We start from the raw sequence: 8,613 nt of genomic DNA, 5'->3' as shown, positions 1-8,613 counted from the left end.
TCACCTGTGAAGATACACACAGGCTGAAAATTAAATGGAAAGAAATATTACATGGAAATGAAAACCAAGAAACAAGAGTAGCCATACTTATCGGATAAAATAGGTTCCAGTACAATAACTATAAAAAGAGACAAATCATTATATAATGAAAAAGGGATCAATTTAGCAAAGGATATAGCAATTATAAATATATATGCACCCACCATTAGAGCATCCAGATACATAAAGCTAATATTATTAGAACTACAGAAAGAGATAGACTCCAATACAATAGTTAGCGATTTTAACAACTCACTTTCAACATTGAACAAATCATCCAGACAAAAGTATTAACATGGAAACATCTGGCCTACTCTACACTACAGACCAAATAGACCGAATAGATATTTACAGAACATTTCATCGAATGGTTGCAGAAAACACATTGTTCTCAGCACATGGACCATTCTAAGACTAGACCAGATGTTAGGTCATAAAATATGACTTTAAAAATTCAAGAAATTTTTAGTTATATCAAGTATCTTTTCTGACCACAATGGAAAGAAAACTAAAAATTAATAACAAGAGGAACTTTGGAAACCATAAAAACACATGGAAATTAAACAATATGCTCCTGAATGACCAGTGGGTCAATGATGAAACTTAAAATGAAATTTAAAAATTCCTCCAAACAAATAAAAATGGAAACACAACATACGAAAGCTGGAGGGGGAGGGCAACGAAGGGAGGGGAAAAAGCAGTGTTAAGTGGAAAGTTTGTAGCAACAGGTGCCTACATGAAACATAGAAAATTTTCAAATAAATTATCTAACAATGCATCTTTAAGAACTAGGAAAGCAAGAGAACCAAACTCAAAATTAGTACAAGAAAAGAAAGATCAGAGCAGAAATAAATGAAATTGAAGTGAAAAAAGATACAAAAGAACAAAATGTAAAGTTTTTTTAAAAAAATAAGATAAAAGTGACAAATCTGTAGCCAGACTAAGAAAAAATGAAAGAACTCCATAGTAAAATCAGATTACAAGAGACATTACAATTGATATTACAGGAATTCAAAGGAACACCAGAGACTAATACAAGCAACTATATGCCAATAAATTGGAAAGTTTACAAGAAATTGATAAATTCCTATATACCTACAAGCTACCAAAATTGAACCATGAAGAAATCTAAAACCTGAATAGACCAGTAAGATCAAATCTGCAATAAAAGGGCATCTAAGTAAAGTCAGTGACCCAATGGCTTCACTACTAAACTCTACTAAACATTTAAAGGAGAGCTAATACCAGTCCTACTCAAACTATTCCCAAACATAGAGGAGGGAACACTTCCAAACTCATTCTACAAACCCGGTTTTACTGATACCAGTATAAGACAATGACATGTCAAAAATATAAAACTACAGGCCAATATCCTTGATACACACTGATGCAAAAATCCTCAACAAAATACTAGCAAACCACATTCAACAATATGTTAAAAAGATCATCCATCATGACAAGAGGGATTTATCCCTGGATGCAAGAATGGTTCAACATATGCAAAATCAGTGTGAAACATCATATCAACAAAATGAAGGATAAAAACCATATTAACATTTTATTTGATGCTGAAAAAGCATTTCATAAAATTCAACATTCTTTCATTATAAAGAACCCTCAAAAACTGAAATAGAATGAACACACCTAAATAAAATAAAGTCTGTATATGATAGACCCATGGCTAATATACTAAACGGGGAAAGCTAAAAGCCTTTCTTCTAATATCTGGAACAAGACAAAAATGCCCGTTTTGATCACGGTTATAAAACATAGTATTGGAAGTCTAAGCCAGAGAAATCAGACAAGGGAAAGAAATAAAAGGCATCCAAATTGGAAAGGAAGAAGTTAAATTATCCTTGTTTGTGCACAATAGAATCTTATATTTGGAAAAAACTAAAGATTCCTCCAAAAGATTGTTGGAATTAATTTTTTAAAAATTCAGTAAAGTAACAGGATAAAAATTAACATAAAAAATTAGTAGCACTTTTATATGCCAACAGTGAACAGTGCGAAAAGGAAATCAAGAAAGTAATCTCACAGTAGCTACAAATAAAATAAAATGAAATACCTAGGAATAAACTTAACCAAAGAAGTGAAATATCTCCACAATGAAAACTAAAACATTGATGCAAGAAATCGAAAAGAACACAAAAAATGGAAAGATATTTCATGTTCTTGGATGGAAGAATCAATATTGTAAAAATGTTCATACCACCCAAAGCAATTTGCAGATTCAATGCAATTCCTATCAAAATCCCAGTGATAATCTTCACCAAAACAGAAAAGGCAACACTAAAATTTATATGGAACCACGAAAGACTGAGAACATGCAAAGCCATCCTGAAAAAAGAGAACAAAACTGGAGGAATCATAATACCTTCAAATTATACTATAGAGCTGTACCAACCAAAAAAACATGGTATTGGCATTAAAACAGACACATAGAGCAATGGAACAGAATAGAGAATCCAGAAATAAATCTGTAGATCTATAGTGAACTCATTTTCGACAAAGGTGCCAGAACATGCATTGAGGAAAGGACAGTCTCTTCAACAAAGGGTGCTGTTGAAACTAGATATCCACATACAGAAGAAAGAAACTAGATCCCTATCTCTCATCAGATACAAAAATCAAATTAAAATGGATTAGATACTTAAATCGAATACCTCAAACTATGAAACTACTAAAGAACAACATTGTGGAAATTCTCTAGGATGTTGGTCTGGGTAAAGATTTTTTGAATACTACCCCAAAAGCACAGGCAACCAAAGCAAAAAGGACAAATGGAATCACATCAAGTTAAAAAGCTTCTGAACAGCAAAGAAAAAGAAAAGTGAAGAGACAATCTATAGAACAGGAAAAAATATTTGCAAACTATCCATCTGACAAAGGACTAATAACCAGAATATATAAAAAGAGTTCAAATAACGCTATAGGAAAAAACCCAATAACTTGATTTTTAAAGTGGGCAAAAGATCTGAATAGACACTTTTTTTCTAAAGACAAACAAGCATATGAGAAGATACTCAACATCACTGATCAGAGAAATGCAAATCAAAACTACAAAGACCTATCATATTACCCCAACTAAAACAGCTTTTATGCAAAGACTGGCAATAACAAATGCTGGCGAGGGATGTGGAGAAAGGGAATTTTGATACATTGTTCATGGGAATGCAAATTATTATAGCCACTGTGGAAAACACCATCGAAGTTCCTCAAAAAATATTGAGAATAGAACTACCATATTATTCAGGAATCCCACAGCTAGATGTATACCCAAAGGAAAGGAAATCAGTACATGGAAGAGATATCTGCAATTCCATGTTTATTGCAGCACTATTCATCATAGCCAAGATTTGAAAACAACTTAGTATATAAATGGATAAAGAAAGTGTGGTACATATACACGATGGAGTATTATTCAGCCATAAAAAGAGAATGAGATCCTGTCATTTGCAATAACATGGATGGAACTGGAGGCCATCACTTTAAGTGAAATAAGCCAATCACAGGAAAACAAACTTTGCATGTTCTCACCCAGTGGTGGAGAAGCTAAAAATTCAAACAGTTGTACTCATGGAGAGTAGAATGATGGTTCCCAGGGATTTGGAAGGGTAGTGGAGAAAGAGGCCAAAATGAAGTGGTTAACATGTATAAAAATATATTTAGATACAGTGAATAAGATCTAGTATTTGATAGCACAACAGGGTGACTGCAGCCAGAAATAATTTACTGTACATTGTGGAATAACTGAGAAAATACAATTAGAATGTTAGTAACACAAAGAAATTATAAACCAAAATAGTTTAATTTGTAAAACCAAAGAGTGAAATGAGATAATGGAATTTAATATTTAATGGGCATAAAATTTCAGTCAAGCAAGATTAAAAAGTTCTAGATATCTGTTGTAGTGACTACATATATATGATATATATATTTATATATATATAAAATACTGTACCTAGAAAAATGTGTTTTAAAATTGAAGGCAAAATGAATACTTTTAAAGACAAACAAAAGAAAATAAAATTTATGGCTAAGACCCCTACACCACATAAAATACTTAAGGAAGTTTTCTTCTTAAGAGATATATATATATATATCTGTGGAAACTCTACCAGAAAATTCTTACAATAATGAATTCAATAAAATTTCAGGATACAAAATCAACATACAAAAATCAATACTGTTCCTATACATAACAACTAATTATCCAAAAAATAAATTAAGAAAATAATCTCATCTACAATAGCATCAAAAACAATAAAATTCTTAGGAATAAATCTACCCAAGGAGGTGAAAGATCTGTATAGTGAAAACCATAAAATGTTAATGGAAGAAATTGAATGGGACATAAGTAAATGGAAAGATATCGCATGTTCATGGGTCAGAAGAATCATTGTCAGTCTTGCCATGACATGCAAGGCAACCAATAACTTCAATGAAATCTCTATAAAATTCCAATGGCAATTTTACAGAAATAGAAAAACCAATTCTAAAATTTCTGTAGAACCAGCAAAGACTGCAAATATCTAAAGCAATCTTGAGCAAGGAGACCATAACTGGAGGCACCCTACTTTCTGATTTCAATTTATATTAAAAAGCTATAGTAATCAGTATAGTATAAAGCTATCGGATGGTACTGGCATAAAAATAGATGCATAGATCAATGGAGCAGAATAGTAAACACAGAAATAAACCCATGCGTATATAGGAAATTAATCTCTAATCACAGCACCAAGAATGCACACAGTAAGGAAAGGATAATCTCTTCAACAGACGGTATTCAGAAAACTGAATGTCCACATGCAGAAAAAGGAAATTGATTCTTATCTTACACCATTCCCCCCAAATCAGCTGAAAATGTGTTAAAGACTTAAACATAAGACTCAAAACTGTAAAACTACTGGAAGAAAACAGAGGGCAAGCTCAATGGCATTGGTCTTGGCAAAAAAAAAAACTTTGGTATGATGACAAAAGCACAAGCAACCAAAGCAAGAACTAAACAGGTGATACTACAGCAAACTAAAAGTTTCTGCACAGTAAAGGGAACAATCCACGAAATAGAAAGGTAACATACAGATTTGGAGAAAAAAATCTGTAAGCTATATTTGATAAAAGGTTAATATTACAAATTTGTAAGGAACTCACACGACTCAATAGTTTTAAAAATCAGATTAAAAATGAGCAAAGGACCCGAATAGACATTTTTCTAAGGAATACTCACAAATTAAAGATAGAATTACCATATAATCCAGCAAGCCCACTTCTGGGTATATATATTACGTTGTTCACGTTGAATATATACAATTTTCATTTGTCAATTCTACCTCAATAGAGCTGAAAAAGATAATTGGCAGCTTAAAGCAAGAATACTTACAGTATAGTGTGGGACTTATAGCATATGTAGAAGCAAAACGTGGCAACAATAGGACAAAGGATTTCAGGTGAGAAATTGAAGTATATTGTTGTAAGATACTTAAATATGATATGATTTGCCATTGTTTAAAGGAGATTGTGATAAAATAAAAATGCACATTGTAGACCTTGGAAGAGTTTCTTAATGTGTGATTTAAGATCAAAAGCCAATAGCACAGATAAATTAGAATCACAAAATACTCAATTTATTCAAAATAAGAAACAAAAAGAATAAAGAGAAATAGAATAGAAATGAATTGGAAAAATGGTAGATTTCGAGTCAACCATGTTGATAATTACATTAAATGTAAATGATATAGTCTCTTCAATTGTCACTGGATAAAAGATGACACAATTATATGCTGTCTTTGAGAGATCATCTAAAACATAAGGATATGGATTGAAATTAAAAGAACGTACAAAAGCCTTATCATACAAACAGTAATTTTTAAAAAGTCACAGTGGCTATATTAATCCAGACAAAATAGATTACAGCATGAAGACTGTTTCTAGTGACTAATGGGATAAAGATGACTCAATTATCTTAAATGTGCTTGTACATAACAAGACAGTTACAAAATACGTAATACAAAAAAAGATAGAAAGGAAAGGGGAAAGAAACAAGTCTAACATTATAGTTGGAGATTAACATTTGTCTCTTATTAATTGTTAGAAAAGGCAGACAGAAAATCAGTAGTTGTAGACAACATAAATAGCCCAATCAACCAAATTATTGTAATAGACACTTAAAAGGACACTCAACCCCAAAACAGCAAAATATACATTATTTTCAAGTATGCCTAAAACATTCACCAATATAGACAGTATTGTGGGTCTTGAACTACTTTTTCACCACCGATACCACAGAAATACAAACTACCATCAGAGAATACTATAAACACATCTACACAAATAAACTAGAAAATCTAGAAGAAATGGATAAATCCTGGACACATACACCCTTCCCAAGACTAAACCAGGAAGAAGGTGAATCCCTAAATAGAACAATAACAAGTTCTGAAATTGAGGCAGCAATTAATAGCCAAACAACCAAAAAAAGCCCAGGACCAGATGGATTCACAGCCAAATTCTACTAGAGGTAAAAAAAAGGAGCTGTTACTATTCCTTCTAAAACTATCCCAAGCAATAGAAATAGAAGGAATCCTCCCTAACTCTTTTTATGTAGCTAGCAACATCCTGATACCAAAACCGGGCAGACACACACACACACAAAAAGAAAATTTCAGGCCAGTATCCCTGATGAACACTGATGTGAAAATCCTCAATAAAATACTGGCCAACCGAATCCAGTGGCACATTAAAAAGCTTATCTGCCACGATTAAGTAGGCTTCATCGCTGGGATGCAAGGCTGGTTCAACATATGTGAATCGATAAACATAATCCTTCACATAAACAGAACCAATGACAAAAACCACATGATTATCTCAATAGATGCACGAAAGGATTTTGATAAAATTCAACACCGCATTCATGCTAAAAATTCCCAATAAACTGTATTGATGGAACACACTTCAAAATAATAAGAGCTATTTATGACAAACCCACAGCCAATACCATACTGAATAGACAAAAGATGGAAGAATTCCCTTTGAAAACCATCAGAAGACAAAGAATGCCCTCTCTCACCACTCCTATTCAACATAGCATTGGAAGTTCTGGCCGGGGCAATTAGGCAAGAGAAAGAAATAAAGGATATTCAAATAGGAAGAGAGGTAGTCAAATTACCTCTGTTTGCAGATGACATGATTGTATATTTAGAAAATCCCATCATCTCAGTCCAAAAACTCCTTAAGCTGATAAGCAACTTCAGCAAAGTCTCAGGATACAAAATCAATGTGCAAACATCACAAGCATTCCTATACACCAACAATAGACAAAGAGAGCTAAATCATGAGTAAACTCCCATTTACAATTACTACAAAGAGAATAAAATACCTAGGAATAAAACTTACAAGGCATGTGAAGGACCTCTTCAAGGAGGACTGTGAACCACTGCTCAAGGAAATAAGAGAAGACACAAACAAATGGAAAAACATTCCATGCTCATAGTTGGGACGAATTGATATCATGAAGATAGTCATACTGCCCAAAGTAATTTATGGATTCAATGCTATTCCCTTCAAGCTACCATTGACTCTCTTCACAGAACTAGTAAAAAACTACTTTAAATTTCATATGGAATCAAAAAAGAGCCTATATAGCCAAGACAATACTAAGCAGAAAGAACAAAGCTGGAGGCATCACACTACCTTACTTCAAACTATATTACAAGGCAACAGTAACCAAAGCAGCATGATACTGGTAACAAAACGTATATAGACCAATGGAACAGAACAGAGGCATCATTAATAACACCACACATCTCCATCTACCAGTTGATCTTTGACAAATATGACAAAAACAAGCAATGGGGAAAGGATTCCCTATTTAATAAATGGTGTTGGGAAAACTGGCTAGCCATATGCAGAAAACTGAAACTGGACCATTTCCTTACACCTTATACAAAAATTAACTCAAGATGGATTAAAGATTTAAATGTAAGACCTAAAACCATTAAAAAAAAAACCTTAGAAGAAAACCTAGGCAATACCATTCAGGACACAGGCACGGGCAAAGACTTCATGACTAAAACACCAAAAGCAATTGCAACCAAAGCCAAAATTGACAAATGGGATCTAATTAAAGTAAAGAGCTTCTGCAAAGCAAAATAACTGTCATCAGAGTGAACAGGCAACCTGCAGAATGGAAGAAAATTTTTGCAATCTATCCAGCTGACAAAAGGCTAATATCCAGTATCTACAAGGAACTTAAACAAATTTCCAAGGAAAAAAAAAGCCCCATCGAAAACTGGGTGAAGGATATGAATAGACATCTCTCAAAAGAAGACATTTATGTTGCCAATAAATATGAAAAAAAGCTCATCACCACTGGTCATTAGAGAAATGCAAATCAAAACCACAATGAGATACCATCTAACGCCAGTAAGAATGGCGATCAATAAAAAGTAAGGAAACAACAGATGTTGGAGAGGATATAGAGAAATAGGAACGCTTTTACACTGTTGGTGGGAGTGTAAATTAGTTCAACCATTGTGGAAGACAGTGTGGTGATTCCTCAAGGATCTAGAACCA

Source organism: Mandrillus leucophaeus, unplaced genomic scaffold (assembly GCF_000951045.1).
Source record: "Mandrillus leucophaeus isolate KB7577 unplaced genomic scaffold, Mleu.le_1.0 Scaffold126, whole genome shotgun sequence".
Lineage (NCBI taxonomy): Eukaryota > Metazoa > Chordata > Mammalia > Primates > Cercopithecidae > Mandrillus > Mandrillus leucophaeus.
The sequence above is the reverse complement of the archived record's forward strand: the minus strand, read 5'-3'. Positions refer to the sequence as shown.